The 19849-nt window shown below is 35.5% G+C and overlaps 1 protein-coding gene across 1 annotated transcript in view; it reads right to left on the bottom strand.

Annotated features, from left to right (window-relative positions):
- The window catches only part of LOC121727921 (myb protein), a 525795-nt gene that overhangs the window by 449935 nt on the left and 56011 nt on the right, over positions 1-19849 (bottom strand). The gene's annotated exons all lie outside the window — the stretch shown is intronic.

Genomic DNA, 19849 nt, shown 5'->3' with positions numbered 1-19849 from the left:
AAGTTTTTTGGATGTATGGATGTATGGATGTATAGATGTATGGATGTATGGATATTTGTACTCTTTCACGCATAAACTACCGATTGGATTTTAATGAAACTTGACAATAATATTATAGCTTTTACATCAGAATAACACAAAGGCTACAATTATAACCGACTTTCAAAATGGGGGAGGTATTATGTTCGTTTTTTTATGTTCAACGATTCACAAACGGCGGAGTCCGTTTGTGAACCGATTTTCAAAACTTTTCTTTTGGTGTTTAGGGTATCATCCCAATTTGGTATTATATTCACAAACGTGGTGACCTGATGAAGGGATCCATAAGTAATCGAGGGAACTCCTCATTTATATGGAAACCACCTGACATAAATCAACGTGGGCGGGGGGGCGCTGCTGGTAATGGAGAACTGTCAAAAATGGCGTTACGAAAACGGATATGCGCAAAGCATTTCCCCATGATAATACCTCGATCGTGGGAATCGCAGATACAATAGTATTAGAAAATATATTCAGGACTTTAGACTGGAACGCAATGGGTCAAATTTGAATCACCTTAGGTTTGCCGATGACATAGTAATATTCACAGAAAAACCTGAAACGCAAACAATGCTAAACCAGCTAAGCTACAAAAGTCAGATCGTAGGCCTATCCATGAACACAACGATAATCAAAGTATCAAAGGAAACTTTGACAGATAATGTAAAAATAGGAAAATAAGCTGTGGTGTATGTTAATGAATATATATATATATATATATATATATATATATATATATATATATATATATATATATATATATATATATATATATATATATATATATATATATATATATATATTTAGGACAAATAATATCAACAACAGACCAGTGTTCAAAGGAAATAGAAGAATATGTAACACATGGAAGAGGTACTGGTCTCTAAAAGAAGTATTCAAGAATGAAACTGTGCCAATGTCTATTAAAAGTAAGTTATACAATACCTGTGTTCTTCCATGCCCATGTTTGGTACCCAACTTGGCCAACCACGATGCAACGAAGTATGCTGAATATAAGGTTACGAGACCGGTGGACAAAAAAATAAGAAAAAAACTAAGGTAACAGACATATTGATACTAAAAACTAGAAAAATTAAAATGGAACTGAATTAGACATAATATAACAAGAACAGACAATGGGAAAAAATGGACCAAGTACATAATGGAATCGTATCCTAGCAAGGGAAAAGACGAAAGGACGTCAGACCAAACGATGGGAGGATGACCTTCCAAATGGTTATAGGAGAATTGCCAGGGACAGAGACAAATGGAAGGAAATGGGGGAGGCCTATGTCGAAGGACAACCTGCCTAAATGTGTTCCTCTTTTTTTATAAAAATTGTATGGTTACAGCCAGTGAATAAAGGCTATAATTATTTATTTATTTCTAGTTGATGCCCGCAACTACGTTGCGCCCGACAGACAGACAGTAACAATATTAGTACGGATAGTATGGAACTATGGATATTTTATAAATAATAATGATAATTTATACGTTATGCAGTGATTTAGTAAAAGAAAAAATATTTTGTAGTACGCGTGGTAATTCAATTCAATCTTCTTGTGATTGCCAGCGGGGCTAAAATGGTTGCTTTGAAGAATCATGATATGAATCATAATATGATTCATTTTTCTAAAATCGCAAAATGTAACTCTGCTTGCAATTCATATCTGTATTTTTGTACTGATTTGACATTTGTCATTTTGACAGTTTTGACAATTCATTTGCTGAATTGATTGAGAGGAATTGCTAAATGTGACCATTTTAGCCCCGCTGATCGCGCGTCGTGGCCGTTTTCATTAGAGCCACAACGCGAATTTCGCGCCGTGGCTGTTTCACTGTGACCACAACGCGTTGTGAGCTATTTTTCCACTCACTGAGAGTTTTCGGTTTTTGAGCGTAACATAATATGTATACTTTCTTGTAAATATATTTTTTTCCATAAAAAGTAGTAGATATTATATTATCAGTGCAAAAAGTGGATTTGCTTTAATATTTCAATTTTTTTTTGACTCAAAAATTATCTGCGCTATAATATAGTTACACGTAATTTTATAAATTAAAAATAACCTTTTAGGTATGAAATGTTATGCAAATTTATTCCGTTTTTCCCCACTCCAGTTATTTTAATGTTTACTTTTTCAATGGTATTTTCCTTGAATTACAAAAAGAGGGAGTCTAAACTAATAATATATTATATCAAAATATTTTTATAGGCAATTTATTTACACTAATTATTTATATACAGGGTGAAGTCAAATGGAGCCACTATTTTATTATTTCAATCGGCAACAAAATTCCCAAATCAAACTAAGTCATTATGGACCAAGAGCCTGCGATGGCCAGACCTTCTTCAGTTTCGTAAAGCTGAAAGTTTACATGTTTGTGACCTTGAGGCTGCGTTTCTACTGAAGCGGAGCGGAGCTTAGCGGTGCCGAATTGACCAACCACCATGCTCGAAATCTTCGCTGTCATTCCGCTGGAATAGCACTTCAGTGGAAACGCAGCCTTACAGAGGTAAGAATGACCAGCAACTATGGAGTTTCGGTCGCGGTTACTTTAGGAGCTTTCCAGTTGTGAAGGTCTACCTGACCTTCGAGAAGGAGTAAAGCTCAACTTCGTAGCTTATATTCTTCGCGGTAAGTGGAATCTCGTCTACCATAAGAAAGTCTCGTCTACCATTGCCGGACAATTTTTACAGTTGCTTCCCACCCTTAAACTTTCTTAAAGTGGACTTTGAGGGTGTCTAGCAGTGGGAAGCAACTGTTAAAAATTGCCGGCAGTGGAACACAAGATTCCTCCTTTTACCGCGAAGAATATAAGATCAGGTAGACCTTCAGAACTGGCTACCTCCTAAGGTAACCGCGACCGAAACTTCATAGTTGCTGGTCGTTCTTACCTCTGTAAAGGTCACAAACAGGTGAACTTTCAGCAAACGAAGGAAGGTCTGGCCCTCGCGGGCTCCTACTTTATTTTTAACCGACTTCCAAAAAACGAGGAGGTTATATCGTCGTATCCTACGAATAAGGGCGCCCTGGTCACTATGGCTTTTTATTTTTATTGCAAAATCGAAATCAGCAGCTCATTATCTATAACCTTCAGTGTATAAAATAGTAAAAAGTTAATTTTAATAACCAGTAAATGAAGTTTTAAAAAATTCCACATTTGTTAGCTCTTAAATTCCCCGGCGAAAAAAGCAACAAAGGCTTCAGTGACCGTTTTCTGGGAGTGCGTGAAAGGACGCGCGGGGCGGGGACGAGGCGCTCGCGCCACCACGCCCTTACTCCGCGAACTCGCGTATGCGTAATTGCACTGTTTTTGTTTAAATTACTTTGTGTTAACCGTAAAAGGGAATACACAGTAAGTATAAAAAATGTTTTACATTCTTAAAAGTAATTACCTGGAAAAAAGACATTATTGCGTCTGTGGCCTTTTTCCACGGAATCGTCTCTTAATACTAGTACTAGGGAATCGTTTGCCCTAATGGCTTTTGTTGCCTTTTTCTATGTACGAAATTTATTTCTTTAATTTTTCTTTAGTTGAACAGTTATTATTGGAAAAATTATTACATGAATTTGCCTTTTATATACTAACCATTTCGAAAAGTAAGTTGTATATGAATACAATATACACACAACACCATAAAATATCATCAGTCATCACTTTATGTCCTTATCCTAAAATACGTAGGAGAGCCATGCTTCGGCACGAATGGGCCGGCTCGACCGAAGAAATACCACGTTCTCACAGAAAGCCGGCGTGAAACAGCGCTTGCGCTGTGTTTCGCCAAGTGAGTGAGTTTACCGGAGGCCCAATCCCCTACCCTATTCATTTCCCTACTCTCCCCTATTCCCTTCCCTTCCCTACCCTCCCCTATTACCCTATTCCCTATTAAAAGGCCGGCAACGCACTTGCAGCTCTTCTGATGCTGCGAGTGTCCATGGGCGACGGAAGTTGATTTCCATCAGGTGACCCGTTTGCTCGTTTGTCCCCATATTTCATTAAAAAAAATCTATTTGGTACATTTCAAAGCGATTTTAATACAAAAAAAATATACTTAATGTTGTTTCAAAATACATAATATTTCAAGTACCACAAAATTGAACATAAGTAACAAATTCAACCTTTACTCCAGAGCGTAAGGCACATATTTGGGTTTGACTGAAGAAAACGGGGCACTATGGAAAAAAGACATAAAAATTTTTCGTCAAAATTTTAACCTCTTATAACCAAACTTTTTGAATATACTAATCGAAAGAGGGCGCCAAGGGGAGCAAAAAAGCTCAGATAAACTTTTCTCAAAAATCAACCCCTGTCGAAAGACAGGCCGAAATGTGACCCTCGTTAGTACGGAGAAAATACTAAGAAAAATTTGGACGAAAAAATTCAACCTCTTATAACCACCCCTTTTGAATACACCAATCGATAGGAGGCGCGAAGGGGAGTAAGAAAGCTCAGATAAACTTTTCTCAAAAATCAACCCCCGGCCAGATACAGGCCGATATACGAACCTCGTTAGTATGGCGAAAATTCTTAGAAAAATTTTGGCGACAAAATACAACCCCCTATGACCACCCCTTTTTATTATACCAATCGATAGGGGGCGCCAAGGAAAGCAAAAAAGCTCAGATAAACTTTTCTCAAAAATCAACCCCTGTCGAATGACGGGCCGAAATGTGACCCTTGTTAGTATGGCGAAAATACTTAGAAAAATTTGGCTAAGGTTTAGAAACCTACGTCAATTAAATGTTGGTGACATGGGTTAAGGAGGATTGTTTTGGGTGAGATAAACTCCTACTTACCGTTTCCACCGCCAGTAAACTCTCCGTTTAGAAGAAATTCGCATTAGAGATTTTGGTCAATCTTCAGATAAGATCATCTGTTTTCTGATGTTTACGAAGTATTTTTAAGGCATCTCAAGGCTGTGATGAGTGGGTCTTACTTAACTACTCAGCCCCGGATACCGAAGAGGGGGGGGGGGGGGGGGGCTCGGGGGGCGCAGCCCCCCGCCAAAACAAAAACAAACACAATCCAGAAAGTCCAAAAAATAGGTTAGGTTAGGTTGGAACTTAGACCACAACACCTAGAAATAGGAGCCCCGCGTAGCGGGGCTCCGTCTACTTTCTTTTGTAGTAGTTTGTCAAATAAATTGGGGTAGGTTTGTAAACATTTACCAAGATTAAGATAATATAGGTACATAGTTTATAAGTACAATAATTGCCTAGCGGCTAGCACGTGTTTACTGTTCACTTGGATTTTTTTAAATGTATTGTTTAAAATTATCTACCTGATATTTGTGAGCACGACGTCTGACTCTTAAGAAATTGTAATTTTGAAGTCGGTGCCAGTTCCAAAAGTTTCAAATATTCTGTCAGAGAACTAAAGATTCAGCTATCTGGTACCGACTTCAAAATGATGAAGATTGAGTACAGAAATAGTTGAGGTTTAGCCGAATTCGGAAAAAGGCACTATTAGATAGGAAAAATTATTTAATACTTTTTAATTCATATTATAAGGATGTTATTATTGTTTTTACCTTGGAGGTCGGTTTTAATTTTTTGTTAATTATTGACTGATTTAAAGCATGCATTGAAAATTGTGATAGCAATTTTTTTTAGATTTTTTATTATTCAACCCCTAAACTAACAAACCCTCCTTATAAGACCCGTAACACAAACGTCGAAATTTTGTTAATACATAAGTAATTATTTATTCTGTATTCAAGCTTAATTTTATTTTCGATTTTATATAATTATCACCCTGTATAAGGTATTTTAATAACTGCATATGAATACACTAAGTGACATTCCATTTTGTTTTGACCTGCAATATTTGCTTATATACCTAGTAAGTTGTAAGCATCTCACATTGTATACAGCTTGGTACTATCTCCAGTCCCTTTACCTCAGGTCAGTACGAAAATTGTTAGATAGATAGATAATTTATTTGCTTAGAATGCAGGTACAATAATAAGATGTAACAGTATTTTTCAAATGTTGATTCGAAATGATGTTTTGTCAAAAAAAGTTGCACGAGGTTTTGCTGAAACATAAAAAAAAACTCGTTTTGGAAGATTAAGTGTTGGATAGGCTATCCATAACTTATCTGATATATAACTCTATACTCTAAGGGCTTTCCTCTAAGGGTTTCATCACTCCCTTATAAGTGCCAGATCTGACATATATTTTACAGATAGAGTAGAGAGTGTCTGTCAAAAAAGTTGTGAATAGCCTATCCGTAACTTATCAGTAAGTGGTGAAACAGGCCCTAAGTGTCAGATATGTTGTGGAAATCTTCGGGGATTTCCTCAATTTATGTTATTGTTGTCAGAATGAGATGATTCCAAGCTATGACGCGTACAAAAAGTAATAATATTCTTATTAAAGATCAATGATATATTATAATATGAAAAACTCAAAACAGATATGTTATTACCGCGCGCGTTGTGAAGCTTCAAATACGATCCAATTGGGTCGTCTTTTATTTAGTCTGTCTCTTTTATGTAAATGGCATTTCGTATCTTTTGTTTCACTTATCTGTCAAATTTGTTAATTGGTTCGGAAGAGATTTAAACCGGAAAATAGTATGAACGCAGATATGTTACTACCGCGCGCGTTGTGAAGTTTCAAATACGACCCAATTGGGTCGTCTTTTATTTAGTCTGCCTCTTTTATGTAAATGGCATTTAGTATCTTTTGTTTCACTTATCTGTCAAATTTATCAATATGGTTCGGAAGAGATTTAAACCGGAAAATAAATAGTATGAACGTAACAGATCTGTATTAGTAGAATATCATTGTTAAAGATGCAAAAAGTATTTAACTTAATTAATTATGATGTGTTCAAAGGATGTAAACGATGCATTGCGTCACCGATATTACTTAAAATATAAAGATCAGTCACACCAAGACGCGATGCGACGAAGACAATGATTTCGTAACTTAGGATAGGTCACTACGTACCATCGGAAAATTGATTCCTAGGCAGTTGACAGACCAACGTCATTTGGTCGAATCATATCAATTAACTGTCAGCTGAGTTTGACGTAATGCGATCAAACTACGTAGCTTAGGTGCATCATGCCCACCATAGCCCATCTGCCTAGGAATCAACTTCTCCGATAGTACATTAAGCTAAAAATCTTAATCTTTATAAAAATTCATCAAAATCATTTCGACGATTGAAATGTGATAGGTGAAAACGGGTTGACATTTTATTAGTATGTTATTCTTCGACAGATACAATGAAACTTCTTCTGTGGTTCATGTCGTGCGTGGCTCTGGCTGCAGCTTACCAGGACCTTGATGATAACTACTACGGGAATATATTAAAGGAGAAATCCGTTCTGGAGAACTTCTACAAGTGCCTGATAGATCAAGCCCCGTGTGATGACTTCGGGAATCACGTAAAAAGTACGTTATTATTATTAGCTTGGGCTGTACGTGGGAGAGCCATGCTTTGGCGTGAATGGGCCGGCTCGACCGGATAAATACCACGTTCTCACAGAAAACCGGCGTGAAACAGCGCTTGCGCTGTGTTTCGCCGAGTGAGTGAGTTTACCGGAGGCCCAATCCCCTAACCCCTACCCTATTCCCTTCCCTACCCTCAACTATTCCCTTCCCTTCCCTACCCTCCCCTATTATCCTATTCCCTCTTAAAAGGCCGGCAACGCACTTGCAGCTCTTCTGATGCTGCGAGTGTCCATGGGCGACGGAAGTTGCTTTCCATCAGGTGACCCGTTTGCTCGTTTGCCCCCTTATTTCATAAAAAAAAATGTACGTAGCGGAATCTTTGAGCACTATTTATACCTACCAGTAGTCTAATTAATTCGAAACCTTGTCTACGTTGAGCCAATGACAATGCAATAATTTGTAAAAAAAATTGAAAAAACTACATTAATATTATTGAGGTGGAGGTCCTTATTACTTACCGAGACTTGCTCTACCTATATACAGGGTGTATACTGTATAACATAAGATCAGTGGCTCCTTGCAGTGCGTCGCCGTAAAGTTGTTGCTTCGACTTTTTATATACATGTCGTAGGATGATTTGATAAATCCGTGTTTTCGCGAAATCCCTAGAATTTTCGCGAAAATTCGATTTATCAAATCATCCTACGATGTCGTAGGATGATTTGATAAATCGAATTTTCGCGAAAATTCTAGGGATTTCGCGAAAACACGGATTTATCAAATCATCCTACGACATACATATTTCATGATACCTTCATAACATGATTTATGTATAGTGATAAAATATAGTTTCATTGAAACATAAAGCCTTGCGTCATTGGATATGAAAAAAATGGGAGGGAAATTAATTTTTAGGGCGTTTAAAAGTTTAAATTTGTGCTTAATATCATTATGCCAAAGTAAGATAGCTAGTATGATAACAAAATTGTATGAAACACCCAATTATTATTGATACAACAAGTTTACACTACAGAAAATCAGATATTATTCATTTCTAGAATTTTCGAATACTTATAGCCAAAAAAATATTAATTAGCTTAAATTTTAAGAAGCCAATATTAGATGTCTTAATAGCTTTGTCCACACTGTGCCTTTTTTGTTCATGAAGGGCATGCGTTATACGCAGTCAACATCGCACGTGAGGCACGCCCGCGACGCTATGACACTTTTCTTTCCAACGCGGGTGGATTTTGACGCATTCAATTATTGAATATGCCAAACAAAAGTTGAATAAAAAGATGATGACGAAAATTGAAGATGAAATTGCATAATGTGGACATAGTTATTAAGTTAATATTTTGCAAGCGGTTAACCATAATGGCACCATTTTACACACCTGTCAGGCTACTTCTAGACTGTTTTTTTAGATAATGCTTTCTATGCTTTAGGGTGTGTATGTATAGAGTTCACTGTGAAACTAGCAGCGCTGAAAGAATAACTTTTTTTCACTTTTGTATGGAAAAACTAATGATGCTAGGGCGATCGCCCATACAAATCACAAAAAAATGGTCTTTCACAGCTACTACTTTCACAGTGATAATGCGTATCTCCTATACACGAGATACACACCCTAAAGCATTATCACTTAGTTTTGTTACACCCTGTCACAGTGTACGGAGGAGACGAAAAATCGGAAATTTTCAATTTTCTTCAGTTTTGAATAGGCATTAGTATAATGAATGCGAGAGTAGAACACCTGCGTGTCAATTCACAATAGTTTTGATGCTACCAGCTACCAAAATTTAGCGTTTTTTTGCGGCCCGCAAGGGAAAAATCCATATTACTCAAACACTTTTACATAATAAATAAAATTTTGTATTCCACATGAAAGCCTATTAAATAGGGTGTATTTCAAGCCTTTTTCCTGATCGGCTGTGTCGATATTTTACCTACAGTAAAATAATTTTTATTTTTAGGTTTTTTTTTTAATCCAAAACCAAACAAAACGCGCAATCGAAAATATAGACAAATTAAACGTATACAAGCATTCTATACACACAAAAAAATCAAAATCACCCGTGAGATCCGTTTAGTAACAGTTCTAACTTAAGAGGATTCCACACCGCCCTTTTTTCCATACAAACGTTGTCCCCTGTTTCCTCCCTGGATAATGCTAGTAGAGTTATAATTTTTTTCCTGAATATCTACGGCCACTAATACAATGTCCCTATGTTTTCTTTTTTTTATAATTTAATTATTAAATAAGATATGAACGTTCAAAAACCCAAAAAAATGGCCAGATTTTCCACTGTGTTCAAACGTCCAGAAAACAGATTTGGCTAGATTATACAAAAAAAGCAAAAGATAGGAACACAGCTCAAGCCTTTTTTTAATCTTTAATGAAAAAAGTACTTAAATCGGTTAAGTTTTGGAGAAGGAATCAGGGGACAACGAATCGTTGATTTTCTGGATTTTCTGCAGTTGTCTCTATCGCGTTCTGCGGTATAGGCTTGAGGTAAGGGAGACAGCTATAGATATTACACGTACTTTTTTTTCATTTCTCTAGCCCCTGTTGTATCCTCTTAATCTATTCAATTTACAAACTTAATTGTCAACAGGGTTATCAAACGACGCAACGCTGTATTATTTGTAGTCTTTTCGTTTTGGCGTGACCATCATAAGTGATGGTCATGCCAAAACGAAAAGACTACAAATAATACAGCGTTGCGTCGTTGGTTTTTATTAAAAAAAACAAGGTAAGCCTTGTATTTTTTTAATAAATACTCGAAATAATATTAATTGATTGAAGTAGTACGAACCGACATCCGATTTTTTTACCGACTTCTAAAAAAAGAGGAGGTTATGTGTTTTTAAGACTTTTTTTATAATTTTTAATTATACTCATTAAAAGCATATATAACTTCCATACTATAAATTTTAATGTATTTTGTAACTATTTCTATTGTTTTATTGACAGCCATCCATTGAAAGACGTATGGTGGCAGCCTTAGCGAGGGATTTCACGATCAAATATCTCCAATACTAAACGGATCTGACGAGTAATTTTTTTTTGTGTATATAGAATGCTCGTATAGCTTTAATTTTACGATATTTTTGATTGCGCGTTTTGTTTGGTTTTGGATAAAAAAACCTAAAAATGAAAATTATATTATTGTAGGTAAAATATCGACACAGCGGATCAGAAAAAAGGCTTGAAATATACCTTATTTAATAGGCTTTCAGGTGGAATACAAAATTTTATTTATTACATAAATGTTTTGGAGAAATATGGACTTTTCGCTTCTGGGCCGCTAAAAATCGCTAAACTTTGGTAGCTGGTAGCATCAAAACTATTGTGAATTGACACGCAGGTGTTCTACTCTCGCATTCATTATACTAATGCCTATTCAACATTGAAGAAAATTGAAAATTTCCGATTTTTCGTCTCCTCCGTACACTGTGACAGGGTGTAACAAAACTAAGTGATAATGCTTTAGGGTGTGTATCTCGTGTATAGGGGATACGCATTATCGCTGTGAAAGTAGTAGCTGTGAAAGAGCATTTTTTGTGATTTGTATGGGCGATCGCCCTAGCATCAATAGTTTTTCCATACAAAAGTGAAAAAAGTTATTCTTTCAGCGCTGCTAGTTTCACAGTGAACTCTATACATACACACCCTAAAGTATTATCTCTAAATTTTGTTACTCATTGTATAGAAAGCATTATCTAAAAAAACAGTCTAAAAAACAGAAGTAGGTGTGTAAAATGGTGCCATTATGGTTAACCGCTTGCAAAATACAAACTTAATAGCTATGTCCACACTATGCAATTTCATCCTCAATTTTCGTCATCATCTTTTTACATGTAATATTTTTAATGTGAATTTTGAATGTCTCGTCTTTCAGCTCACATGTTCGAATTCTTTGGGGACGGCTGTGAAGAGTGCGACGACCAACAGAAACACTTTTCCCACTTGCTGTTGATGATCGTCAAGAACGACTATCCGGATATGCTGAAGGCTATTGAAGATAAATATGACTTAACTGCTAACGCCAATAACGTGGATGAAAAGTTGAAACAATTTTAAGTGGCTTTCAACAAATTGATCGATAGTTAAAGGTTATGCACAATTTCAAGACCGCTCGCTCGTAAAAACTGGAGGGAACAGAACAGACTATAATATCTTCCAATAACGTTCTAACCAATCACGTGTGACCGTCTGATCGCAATCAACCAATAACGTCTCGTTAAAGTTGTGCGTGACTTTTATTACTTATGCCTTAACTTAACATTCTAAATACATACTAAGGACTACAGCTAACTAGATGAAAATTAAAGATAGTGCATTAAATTTTTATGTAATAAAATATGTCTGACTTTACTCAAGGTTTTACCATTATTCCTGAATCTGAAAATATTGCCAGAATCAAGTTGTCATAATTGAAGACATTATATTATTAATATAACGTTCTATATTAAGATAAATTGATTCATAAGAATTTGTGTACCTCCGTTAATTTGTCGAGCTATGTCCTACGCAGATAGCTGCAAATCAGAACAACAATAATTTGACATATTCTGATCAAAGAGTGTAGATCCACTATTACCTATGAATCCTTCCTACATCCAACCAAATATACCACCATATTTAAAGCAGGATTAAATACTTAAACAAAATATTATAATATGAATATTATGAATACTCTTATGAGGTTATTAGTATTTATTACATAGAGGAATTTTCTAAGTTATTTTTTCAAAATAAAATATTTAAAGACATTCACGAAATGGTATTTTTATAGCTACTTAATTTTCCATAATAATTTATTATAGTAGAAGTGGTGATCTGATGATACAATCCATGAGAAATCGACAGGACTCCTTAAAATTTATATGGAAACATATAGTGATTTTACGTTTTTCTGAAGGATTTTAAGCTTAAACTACCAAAAAATAAGAATTTGCGCCGAAGCACACCCTGGTTCCGAAGATGCTGTATAGAACTCTTGAATCCTTATTGATAATAAATTTTAAGGAGTCCTGTCGATTTCTCATGGATTATATCATCAGATCACCACTTTTGTGATCATGTTACCAAATTCAGGCTACATCTCATACAACAACAAAATAATTTTGGAAATCGGTCTACAAACGACGGAGTTGTCCGCGAACCAATATAAAAAAGTGAAACATGTCCTCCTCCTTTTCGGAAGTCGGTTAAAAAGTAGCCTAAGTTATGCCTTACTACATCAGCTATATGCCAAAAAAAGTTCCGTCAAAATCGCTCCAGCCATTTCAGAGATTAGCCGGAACAAACAGACAGACAGACAGACAGACATACAGACAAAAATTGTAAAAAATGTTTGGTGTATGTGCCCTATATACATTCATATGCATCTAGTTAAAAACGGTTCTTTCAATATTACAAACAGACACTCCAATTTTAATTATATGTATAGATGAACATGGTACCAAATTCGGATTAAACCCGATACAGTCGGTCCACAAACGGCGAAGTGATCGTTGAACATACAAAAATATAAGACGAACATAATATAACCTCGGTTAAAAAAGGGGGTTCGGTGTATATAATATGCGCAGTACATAAAATTATGCGTTTTTTATTAATGACACAGAAAATCAATGTTTATGAGTAATAATTATTAAGAGCTACATTTTCCGATGGCAGTCCGGATAATCACTCCCTCTTTGCCCCCTTATTTTATAATCTTATATCTTTAAACGAGCAATTTTTTTATATATATATATATATATATATATATATTTGGAATCTCGGAATCGGCTTCAACGATTTTCATGAAATTTAGTATATAAGGGGTTTCGGGGGCGATAAATCGATCGAGCTAGGTATCATTATTAGAAAATGTCATCTTATTCGTGTTTTATCGAATACCGAGCAAAGCTCGGTCAAATAGCTAGTAATAAAAAACTTGTACCTACCTGGTAAAGTCATACATGTTATATGTACTTTAGTAGTATATTTACTATACTAACAGCGCCTGTCTGGGGAACTCCGTAATATTTCTTATTGTTGACGTTCGCTTCTCAGACTGTTTGAAGACGAAGCCCTGGGGAAATCAGAGCCAGTCAATTTCTCGAAAATGAACTATTTTGGCGAGAGAGAGTTACCGGTAATAATATTTTACGTAACAATATACCTGAGATTCTATGCTATACTTAGTCCAAAACTTAATAGGAGTTTCGAAAGGTTAATATGAAAATGGAAATGAAATGAAAGTTTTTTATTTCCAAATTGGTTTAAATTAACACTTTTAGAACGTCTAACATGAGGCATACTACCGGTTCGGGAACTAACCCGGTGAGAAGAACCGGCGCCGTAAGAAACTTGCACGATAAGAATAGAAACTGTATAGCAAGTGCTTTGGCACGAATGAGCTACATGAGCTATAGGAAAACTGTCATGAAAGGACGTAGGATTGTGTGGCTTATCATTGATTAATCATCAACTTTTTAACTTTTTAAAAGATTTGATTATTTTACATAAACTACACCCTTTTTTACTAAAACTTTATTTAAACTCTTCTTATAAAGGTGAAAATCGGCCAAGTGCGAGTTAGACTCGCGCACGAAAGGTTCCGTACCACAATAGAGCAAAAATAGGCTGAAAATTTTGTTTTTGTATGGGAGCCCCCTTAATTATTTCATTTATTTAAATTTGGATTATAAATTATTAAATTACAAATAACACTGTATTTCGTGAATATTTCAAGTGCCTATGTGTTGCCGTTATTGATATTGAGCAAATAATTGCAAAAAAATCACGTTTGTAATTGTATGGGAGGCCTCCTTAAATATTTAATTTATTTTGTTTTTAGTATTTGTTGTTAAAGCGGCAACGGAAATACATAATCTGCGAAAATTTCAACTTTCTAGCTATCACCGTTCTTGAGTTACAGCCTGGAGACATACAGGCGAGCAGACATCGAAGTCTTAGTAATAGGGTCCCGTTTTTACCCTTTGGGTACGGAACCCTAAAAATGAACAAGATGTGTCTAAGTACGGCCGACATTCATCTCACGGCTAATTAAAGATTGCATCACAATCTTATACAATTATAATTATCTTATTATCATATTCAAGTATATAAATGTATAGGTAATTGTACTAATATGTATTCTGCGGTATAGGTTTAAACAAAAATACAGGTAAGTAACACAAACAAAATATAAATAAGCAAACCTAATCACAACTTAAAATGTTATAAACAGTTTAATGTTTACAAAAACAATGACAGTTTTTGTACCGCTGAAACCCGAGCTGGTCTTGACGTTAATATTTTGCTGAGGAAATCTTTTGTCCTTGGAATTCAATGGGCCGCGAGTGAAAATCATAATAAAAGGAATAGATCGTAGATATAAATTTGAATTTACAGGATGAGACTGTTATTTTATCCTATTAGAATAAAAAGCAATGAAACGATATTAATAACGCTGTTTAATTTTGGAGATCTTTTCAGTGTGGTGATGACTGAGTAGATCAGAGTTCAGACTTCCGATGTGTTGTTATTTGTAGGTAGATTATATTGTGCAAATGGTCTGTTGCCCCTCCGGTTCGAAGCGATATTAAAGTTGTGAGCTGATTTAATACATCCTACAAGAATATCACAACATCCTTGTAAATCTGTAGCACACGACGTACTTAACATGTATCATGAAAGAAAATTTTCAAGATGGCAAAACCTACGTTATTAATTAGTCGGGTTGTGTCAGGTAATATTTAGTTAAAAATCTATCGGCTACGCTTGAGATAACCCGATCAAATTAAGTCCACCATCTGCTTATAAACCAATCACTCTGATGGTACATACTTACATTACATATTGTGCCAACCAAAATGGATTTACTTGTCTATACCTCTACGTCTACGGTATCATTTCCGTGATATTTGTGACTCTGTGGCGCAAACGAGACAGGTCCCAGGACATTATCAAGAGCGTTCAGCGACGGAAAATTGTTTTTCGAGAATCTACAATATTCTGAAACAATGGCGAGAGAAGTCAGAAGTTACACTACAGCCATAGGTTGAAGTTACGATAGATATGGCATTTGGAACGTAGTTCCTTATCGCGCGTTGCGCCCTGGGCCAGCCTGAAAAAGTTGTACCTGCATGGTAGGGGCAGAGGGCGTTGATAGTATTCCTGTGAGTCAACGTTTTTGAGAATAAAGTACAGCGAGGCGTTGTTAGTATTCCTGGGCGTCAGTAGATGGCGTATTTGTAATATTATTTTTTTAGTATATATTATGTATACAGGTTTTTTGAACATAAGAAATTAGTAAGCAACCAGACTTTACATAAAAATGCTGAAACCTACATGATCTTTGTTCCAGCTGACAGCAAGATGGAATTTAATTCAATATTTTAAAAGTAATTCTCAAAAATTCAAAATATTGGCTTAAAATAAAAATAAAAGAAAAATATTCGAAAAATAAAAAGTAAGCCTTTGGAAGGCTAAGGGTAAGTTGCACCAACTTACTCTTTAACCATAACAAAATGTCAAATGAACTGTCAAATCCCTAGTAAAAATCCATAATGGACGCCATATTGGACGATAACCTTAACCCTTAACTATAACTACGACTCTGGCGCAACCCACCCTAAAAGTTAAACATCTACTTACTTTTGAATTTCGTTCATTGATATTATTTCAAAGCGCCAATCCATGTCTATAATATCCACAAAACTGTCTACACTTTTATACGTCTGCGATTCAACAATGTAAAAACGTTTCATAAAACGTTTATTACTGTCATGCCCTTATAAAACATGAGTTATTGCATCCAGCTTTAGTTTTTGACGATACGTCTTCTTTTTATCTTCCATGCAGTTTTTTTGTTACTACTCTGAATGGCAACCATTATTAGATACGTACTAATTTAAAATCAGTGTACTCAATATTATAATAGAAGATTATTGCGACATACAAATATATTTAAATCTCACACGCTACGTATATCCCGCATAACATATTACGCCCTCATGAATATTCCCGGCCCGTCTAGATTTATTGCGGCCGCGTCCTGTCCCGGGATTTATGTCCGTCCGTCCGACTGGCGGACCGTCCGACGTTACATGTAGGTAGGTTACAGGAATAATCTGGAAAGTTAGGTATCTGTTTATAGACGTATAGGTGTTTTAAAATAAACTAGACATAATTATGTATTTTGGGCATATGATCTTCTGCTAAGTACAAAATTAAGGAAAAAACTTTTTGTGAATAAGTTTACGTTGAAAAGAGAGATTTCGTGAGAGATGGCGGAGATACAAACATGAGTTAATGCTTTATTTTGTTTTCGCCAATCATCGCGCAGGAATCGTACATCTTTTGGCATAAAAAGTATATCCTTTTTCGAGACTCAAAGTATCTCCATACTAAATTTCAGTAAAATCAATTAAGTGGTTTGGGTGTGAAGAAGCCAGACAGACAGACTTTCACACTTACAATATTGGTATGGACTATGGACGTATTACTTTTTTAATTTTATTTTATTGATCAGGAAGACTTACAGTTCATTAAAGTTAAAATAATAGTAAGATAAGTTTACAATTTAGAATCAATTACAAGTCTTCGCAAATGATTTACAATTTTGAGAAAGAAATATGCTCACTTAAGACTACTTATTAATCTAAAGATTATGCGAACAATAACACATTTATTATAATATAAATTTACAACGGTGGTACTTGGGTGACATTATTCGGGAAGGATTTAAAGAAAATATTCGCTAGATGTTGTCTTATATTTTTAGCACTGGTGCAAAAGAAGTCTATATCGTTATTGTTTTTAATTGAATCATTTAGGGACGCACACGATCAGGGAAAAAAAGAGTTAGCTCGGAATGGTGTGAGATAGTGGGATATAAAGGGTGTTAAAATAGCAAAGATGCGTATTGATGGGAACCTTAAGATTTAATTTAGCAAGCAGTGAGGGACAGTCAATGGAACCATTGGCGATATCACTGATATTTCTTCTAAGAGCAAGTGGAAGCAGATGGAGGTGGCTGCACAAGTTGTCATAGCTATAATTTTGGTAAGTATTTAGTTTAAATCTATATTTTAATAATCTAATTAGTTTTTTCTGCACTTTTTCAATCTGATTTATATAATAGTATGGATGACCGAGCTTTGCTCGGTATAGCAAACACTCATTGACTTCGTGTTACTTAATAACGCCATTTGCTGGTCGTTAAAACAATTAGTTGCTAACAAAATAGTATTATTATTCGCCAATAGATGTATATATTGTGTACCTCTTGAGGTAGCATTTGATCAGATAGATTATTAACAACTTTAAAGATTTTCATGTCGTCCGCGAATAATAAAAAATGAAACTAAAAGCTAATGAAACAAAACGTCTCTTATGCTAAGTACTCACATACGGTTTTGCTCGATAGTTTTACTCCGAATCGAAGGAAATGACATATTTGACATATTTAATTGCATGCATGAGCTGTCAGTTTTGCGGTCCACCGTGTGGACCGCAAAACTGACAGCTCGAATTGGAGCGGAGCGGTTATTGCTCGATTTGGAGTAAAACTATCGAGGAAAACCGTATGTGAGTACTTAGCATAAGAGACGTTTTGTTCCAAATGTGCGCGTCTAGTACTTTTTATTATGCAATAGTCTGTCTAAAAACTGTCGTGTCTCTAATCTCCGGTGGCCCTACGATGTGCTACAGCGAGTATATAGTCAGTTCTGAGAACGACATAATTTCAGGAAAAAAACATAACTTTATAAATATAAAATATGGCCTATGTCACTCAGGAACACACCATGTTTCTATCGGTGTTAAAGTTTTAGCAATCGGAGTCGTTTCAGAAATTACCTCCACGAAACAAAAAAAAACTTTCCCTCTTTATTATAGTGTAAATAGTCTTGTGCCCGGTATAGATCCCAAATTAGGTTGGAAACATACTAAATATCTAGATATCTAGATCATCATGGCGGTCGTTATGAAGTTTACGCGTACATTTTACAGCCGTAATTTGCGAATGAGCCGTAAAAGGTAATGATCGCTGGGATCCGAGCTATTTTGCCAATTCCCATCTCTGAATAATTACTCGCTCCAAATAAAATTGTTGCTCTTTGTTGTATAGTAAGTCTGTATACATATAGCTTGTTCAAAGAATGCGATAGCCAATTTGTATAGCGGTAGTTATTTTTATGATACGCGTATTTATAAAAGAAAGTATTTTTCTTTCAAATAACGTTTTGAAAGAAACAATAGCACTTAATTTTTTTTTTTACATTTTGAAAAACGTTTACGTAGCTAAATTAAATCTTAAAAACCTCATAACTTGTAGTTTATAGTACGTTTGATTACTTAATATGAGATATTATTTCGGTGTATTAATTATGTGAGAGATACAATATTATACTTTTAGCTTTATACAAAAAATCGCATAGATGATAGAAGTCTCTTAAGAAACAAATGGGTTGAAATGGGGTATACTTATAAGTAGACGAGGAATTACGTGAACTGTCACGTTGGGCTACGATGGGGGTGGGGGAAGAGCGAAGGGGGAATGGGGAATTTATGAAGTTTATAATGAAATACTCCGAACGGCTGGAGCCCGGATGAGTTTGTTATAGAGCAAGGCGCCCGAGTTTATGAAAATACAGTTCGCTTGTACCGCGGCACACTGGGAGAAGGTTTTTTTTTTATATTACGGATGGACATATACCATCCTCATCACCTTGATGAGTGGCAATCTTCCGCCGTGCGTTTCTCGCGTAACTTTCTGCCACTCACTGTAAAACTCTGGAACGAACTGTCATCAGCACAGTATTTCCGGACCTATACGACCTGCAAACCTTCAAGAACAGAGCGTATTCCCTCTTAAAAGGCCGGCAACGCACCTGCAGCTCTTCTGATGTTGCGAATGTCCATGGGCGACAGTAGTTGCTTTTCATCAGGTGACCCGTTTGCTCGTTTGCCCCCCTGTTTCATAAAAAAAGACAATTTATTTAATTTAGGATTTCCAAAAAATTATATTCTTACGATTACTTATCTCCTTAATAATGCTTACAATTATAATATTTATGTATCAAAATTCAAAGATAATTTTGTCATCTAAGTCGGAAAAGTTATCCCAACACATTTGAAGGGTGAGTTTTACTTAAAAGCTGATTTTTTCTCGAACACCGACAGAATACGTAAAAATAATTTAAATTACAATAGAAAAATTATAACAACTTATTAAAAGGTGTTGTAAAACTTAGGGTATAAGGACGGAAAAAATGTTGTTATACTTACTCGAGAAAAAAATCTTTCTTTGGTGGCTTTTCGCTAAACGCTCCCAGCGTTTAGCGAAAAGCCACCAATACTAAAGGTAGAGATGAATATCTATTTTACTTTG

Source organism: Aricia agestis, chromosome 6 (assembly GCF_905147365.1).
Source record: "Aricia agestis chromosome 6, ilAriAges1.1, whole genome shotgun sequence".
Classification (NCBI taxonomy): Eukaryota; Metazoa; Arthropoda; class Insecta; order Lepidoptera; family Lycaenidae; genus Aricia; species Aricia agestis.
The sequence above is the reverse complement of the archived record's forward strand: the minus strand, read 5'-3'. Positions and strand labels throughout refer to the sequence as shown.